Below are 6,000 nucleotides of genomic sequence, written 5' to 3' on the forward strand. Positions count from 1 at the left end.
AATAAACACATGGTATGTATATTGTAAATTGTGTCATTTGCATATATTACTAGACACATAGCATATATTATACAATTGAATAAATTATATGTCTAGTTGATTTTCCTTTAAAACCGAATGTATGAAAATCTCCTAGATTAATGTACGAGAATTTTGTAAGGGTATATAAATTAGAACAAATGAAGTTTGGAGTCAATGCATGAAATAATAAAACCGCAGCTCCTTAGTGAGCAAATAAGTTAATACTAATGACCTAACTAACCCTGAATCTTGGTTAAACTACTATGCAACCTAAGGAAGCCATCTTCTGGAAGACAACCGAGAGGAAACAAAGAAAAAGAAATTGCTAGTTGGGCGGTGACCGAGAGGAAAGAAACACAAGGCAGCTTTCTTTCTTTCTTTCCAAAAACGGAATCAAGGGAGTGGAACTAAGAGTGAGGGAGAGAAAATTTGGTTAGCTTCATCATCTGCTAATCATAATCAAGAAGAGAAAGGCAAGGAAAATAGGAGGGATAGCTGGTGCAGACCTTGAGGAAACAAAGCTGGGAAAATCTGGTCAGTCTGCAATTTTTAACTCTTAAAGGAAAGAGGTAAATTCTCTGTGATCAATACTTATTCAATGAGTATAAATAAATAAATATATATATATATATATATATATATACACACACACAAGCTGCAAGATAAGTTTTAGCAGAGGAAATGAGCTTCGATTGAAGAAAAATTCTGGTTTGACATTAAAATGATTATTTGACTGAAGTTGTAGCAACCGGGAGTTAATTACATGAATTTCAGCTCATTAGCAGTGTAAAAATGGAAAATATAATATAAGAAAAGCATGTAATATGGTTATCTCTGGTATTATAAGAAGTTTAGTTGAAGAAATTTGGGAAAAGTTGGAAATTGGGAGGACCGATGGAAGATCCTTGCTGGAATTTTTCCAGCTTCATCCGAGTGGGAGGGGGGAATGGAAAAGTTTCAGCTGTCTTTGGTGAATAATGACTCTAAAATTTTGTGTTAATCTGTAATATGTTGTATAACATCCTGATTTCTTCATGCATGAGAGGTTTGAGCATAAAATGGAGGGATCTAGTAGAAGAAACTCGTCTTTAGGCATTACTTGCTGGTACGAACCAGCTTTATAGCCGAGAGAGGATATAAATCTTGGTTCAGATTTTCTCTTGGATTTTTGGCTATAAATTTCTATGTTTTGCTTAAGATGGTCTGTAGTTGAATGATCATTCCCTGCATGTCTAGTTGGAGCATGAAACTGAAAAGAAAATTATGAGAAAACACCACATGTTTTTTTTTTAATAGGGATGCCATCCCTTAATTTATTTATAACCGAAAAAAAATACAGCGATTTAGAGGGGGCCCAAACCTGACCTTTGTTAAAGGAAAAGAAACATGTAATGATGAAAAAAAATAAAACGCACATATGAAGGAATTCTAAAGACATAACAGATCAATCAAAAGAAATCATCCACATGAGGGTGCCCCACATTTGTGTGACTGCGAGTGAGCATGGGAATTTGGTTTAACATCTTGACGTGCTTGCGTTGTTTTACCTTTTTTTGAAAGCTGTTTTCTTGATTTCTTTGAAATCACTTGGGTAAATTGCTCTTGAACTAGGTTCTGGTCTTGATCTTTGTCTTTTTGGCGTTGTGAATCATTTTCTTCCTCTTCATTTTTGTCGTCATTGCATGTTGTTCTTGAACGAATAAAAAGCATTTGATGTGGTCGGGGAACCGTACCATGTAATTTCTCCTATTTAATCTCTTCGAACACATCTTTAAATTGTGGCACTGGATTTTGAGGCAAAGAGGATTTCGTTTCTGTTCTTGTACTTGTACTTGTACCCACAAGGGTTGGGTCTCCACTTGACACTATATCACGTGGGTCATGAACTTGGTCTATCTTCGAGAATGAACCATTTACCACAGTAGACGTAATTCCATTAACTTTCTGTGAATAGTCGCTAGCCTCCATCGCCTTATCTTTCGATGCAGCCTCTGTGAATGTGCCATTAGCTAGATGAATGGAATGGTCATCGTCAGACCCCGGATCAGTGAATTTTCCCTCCTCAAGTGGATTCGAAGTCGAAATCTGCAATCCAGCATTTGCTCCATCGTCCGGCACCACAGCCACAGATGAATTAGGTGGAGGAAGCAGCGCCTCATCCTCTGCCAGCGTTTCCACAGCAGCAGGTTCCGGGATATTGCCCAGATCAGCAGCTTCCTTTCCTATGCTCCGTGCGTGATCCACGGTAACAACCGGCTGCACGGGCGTGCCACCCTCCGCCATCAGATTTTGTGCCGCCTCCTTGTCTTGAACCTCAACCCATTGTTTGGAGCCAAAACCCACTCGAGGAGGATGCCCAGGTTCTTGCATTTCTCCTCCTGTCTTCTTTGTCCGCAATGACGGATTCAGTACATGGCATTCATCCACCATGTGTCCCTGGCGATAGCAATGAGACCAGTATCTAGGGATGTTCTCTGGTACAAGCTCCTGCCAAAAGCCTTCGTGCGCACCATTTCCAATCCAGATTCTCGAAGGTCGTGGTTTCAATAAGTCAACTTCAACACAAACCCTTGCAGCGCTTGGTCTAGAAACGGCCACAGTCGCTGCATCAATCAGCAATGGAATGCTGAGCACTCCCACAACTTGAAACAGTGCCTCCTTGTGGAACAAATGTAATGGAAGTTTAGGTAGTTGAAACCACATCGGAACTACTGATGGTTCTCGATCAACATGGAAAGCAGGCGACCATTTGAAGACTCGCATAGGGGATCCATGGACATACCAGATCCCTCGAGACCAACATCTATGAAAATCAGCTTCATTATGAAAACGTAACAACACATGTCGTGGGTCGAGCAGCCCAACCGTGACTGCCTCGCGCAAATCCAGCTTGAGAAGAAAAGTTCTAATGTCCTCCAGTTTTGGCCGCCCCCTGGAGAACCTGCCCACTAGCGCAAATCTGTAAGGAGCCGCCAATTTGTCTAAGGAGTGGCAGGTTCACCCTTGTGCATGGATGGAGTGGCCTGGACAGAAAGTGACGGTGTGGAAGATTTATCTGAGAATAGATCAGCAAACGACTTCCGAAGAAAGATTGGAGAATGCGGAACTTGCCCCCCAGCAGGTGGCTGGAGGGCTGCCATGTCTGGGACCAAACAAAGATGCTAGTTCTCAAAGGACATAATTCCCTTGAACTTAGTTTGAAAGAGGCAAATTATCAAACAACTGGTGGATTATAATAAACCTTTATTAGTGTGCATTAGTTCTAAAGAAAGTAGCCCCAAAATTTTTTTCAGCAAATTAACTAAATCTAGTGCTCCAAGCTCCAGATGTTCAAAATACAACAAAAACCCAACCAAGAAGATTAATGAGACAAAAGGAAAAACTTTACCAAAATTTCTGCACCTAATCGTTGGAAGCTTCCAAGACCTGTGCATAATGATCATTTGACGGTGGCAGATAAACAATCTTGTTATAGAGGGAAGAACTGAGGATTTTGTTGAAATCCATCTCAATCGCTTAATTTTCTAAGGGACCACAGATACGTGCTTCCTTCTCCTAAACTTTCCTTCATTCTAAAACTTTATTTTTTCTATCACCATCATCTTATTTTTTGGTCACAAATATTATTTTTTTTTTAAAAATCATTATGAAAACCCTAGAAAACACCGCATGTTAAACTGCTATACTGCTGCAAATTGTAATTAGTCGATGACAGATTGTTGTGCGTAGCTTTTGGGTTGAATAATTTGTTGAAACTAGATGCTATTTGCCTTGGTATATGCTGGACTGAATGTACTTTAAATAGTTAGAGCTTTAAGCAAGTGAAAGAATAGAGTTTTCGTCGAAAGCTTGAAGTAACGTTACTAGTTTTGGTTGCTGACCGAGAAAATGAAACAGATTATGCTTCTGACCGTCCATTTTTGGCCTTGAAAACGTGATAACTGGATGTCAATGTCTTCAGAAGAAATGTAGGTCTATGTCTTAGCTTCGAAACGCTATAAAATTCGCCTCAATCCGATAAGCGTACCTCCAGTTGTGATCAAAACATCAGAGGGTGGCAAAGCTGCCTTTCTTGTTGCTTTCCTTTTGTTCCCAGATGCACTTTGCTTTGATAATGGCCGTGAGGAACCAACTTTGAACCAGCATTTCCTCTAATTTCCAATTTTGTAATCTTTCATAGATGATAGCTATGGTTATCCTGAGATTTAATGGCTATATACAGCTCCACGGGTAGCTTTCATGATAATTATGTACCTAAATTAGCTTCTAATTACTTAATATTGTCTTCACAAATATTTTAAAGATTATAAAATTTGAGGGACTGGTGTAGTGGAATAAAATTTAACTTACAAATAACCTAGAGTTTAATTTATTAAAAAGGGGACCAATGAAGTACTCCTAAACCATAATCTTAGAATCTTGAATGGAAAATGATTTGATTCTAAAATAAATATCTTATAAATTATTAACTTGGGAAAACAGGTATAATTCTTGATTAAAACAATAAAGTCAATAAGTTTCAAAATAAAATGATAAATGAATATTCAATATATTATATTTGTACTTTAAGGTCAAACTAGAATCTATTTTAGCCTAGACGGAAGAAATGAAACGTTTGCTTGTCTTAATCCTTGCAGATTAGATTGGAAATGAGTTAATCTTAGCTCAAGTGTTTTATATGATATTAAAATTTGGTGTATATGTACGTTAACCTTGTTTTAAAGCTACCAAACTTAATAATCTTGAAGACAAACGTAAGGAAGGTGGCTAGATTTTGGTGATTCGTTTTATAAGCTTAGGAACTTGGGTTTTAGTTACTTAAACCTTAAATTATGTAAGATGAATGGTTGTATATAAAATGAATATTCACTTTAGAATTATTAACTTGTACCAGGAAGTAGCCGTGAACCAGGAAACCAACTCGAGACTCGAGAGTAGTCATTTGAATCTTTGGTGAGTGTTTTCCGAGTTTATGTGTTAAACTGCTTATGTGTACCTAAGTGCAATTTATGGAAAATGTGCTTATTATGAAATATTGCTACGTGATTCATTGTGAAGTGTTTTCAATTGTCCCTCGCCTTCTAAGTCGAAGGTGTACTTTATCGCACTCAACTTAGTTGAGGTTGAAGGTTGATAATTGATCAAGTGATATTGTAAGTGTGCATGACTGTAAACCATGTGTGTATCTTATCACACTGGCTGAACTGGGCCCCAAAACCCTCTGTTCAACGGGCTATTCGAGCCAGCAAAGGGCTTGGTCGGGTAGGACGGTAGCTTTGGGTAAGTGTTTTGATATACTCGAATATTACCACGGAGTAGCAGATTACTGATATTGATATGGCCATCCAAGTGAGGGAAGTGATTATTATTTTGGAGGTTATAAGGAGGAGTTCGGTGGAATGTGTAGTGCATTGAAGTGGCTCTACTGCGAGCACCATATCCTTTTAAAAGTGATTGTTTGGTGATGTGCTTCCTCAATTGCTTAATGAAAGTGATTGTACAGTGAAATGTGCACTACTCGCTTAATTGTACTGATTTAAGTGCTTATTGATTGTTGCTTGCATGGAAACCTCACGGGCGTAAGCTCACCCTTTTAGCTTTGTTTTCCTTACAGGAGTTGGAGATTGAAAAGTGATTAGATGGAATTGGAAAGTTGTTTTGGAAAATTCCATCACTATGTGTATATATTGGAGTCACGTTTTTTTTTGTATTTTAAGATGGTTGAATCTTCTGTTTTGAGTTGATGTAATATTAAGAATGGATGTTTAGAACGTGTATTTTGTTTCTTTTAGTAGAGAAACCTATGTTTCATGCTGATTGGAGTGGTACTTAAGAGTGAATGTTCAGTTGTTCAATGATAATGATATCTATGAAGTTAATGTAAGTGAGTGAGTCCTGGCGAGAGTCAGGCAGGCGATCCGCTAACTTCTAGGGTAGGCCATAGGAGAAGGTGGGGTCATCACAAAAGTAAACTGTGAC

The 6,000-nt window shown here is 38.3% G+C and overlaps 1 long non-coding RNA gene across 1 annotated transcript; it reads left to right on the top strand.

Moving 5' to 3' along the window:
• The first annotated feature begins 506 nt into the window (after positions 1 to 506).
• Positions 507 to 5,655, top strand: LOC113754407. The gene is made up of 3 exons (XR_003465190.1): positions 507 to 590; positions 4,916 to 4,974; positions 5,636 to 5,655. It is a non-coding gene; the product is annotated as an uncharacterized LOC113754407 (long non-coding RNA).
• Positions 5,656 to 6,000: the final 345 nt, after the last annotated feature.

This window comes from Coffea eugenioides, chromosome 11 (genome assembly GCF_003713205.1).
Source record: "Coffea eugenioides isolate CCC68of chromosome 11, Ceug_1.0, whole genome shotgun sequence".
NCBI classification, from domain to species: domain Eukaryota; kingdom Viridiplantae; phylum Streptophyta; class Magnoliopsida; order Gentianales; family Rubiaceae; genus Coffea; species Coffea eugenioides.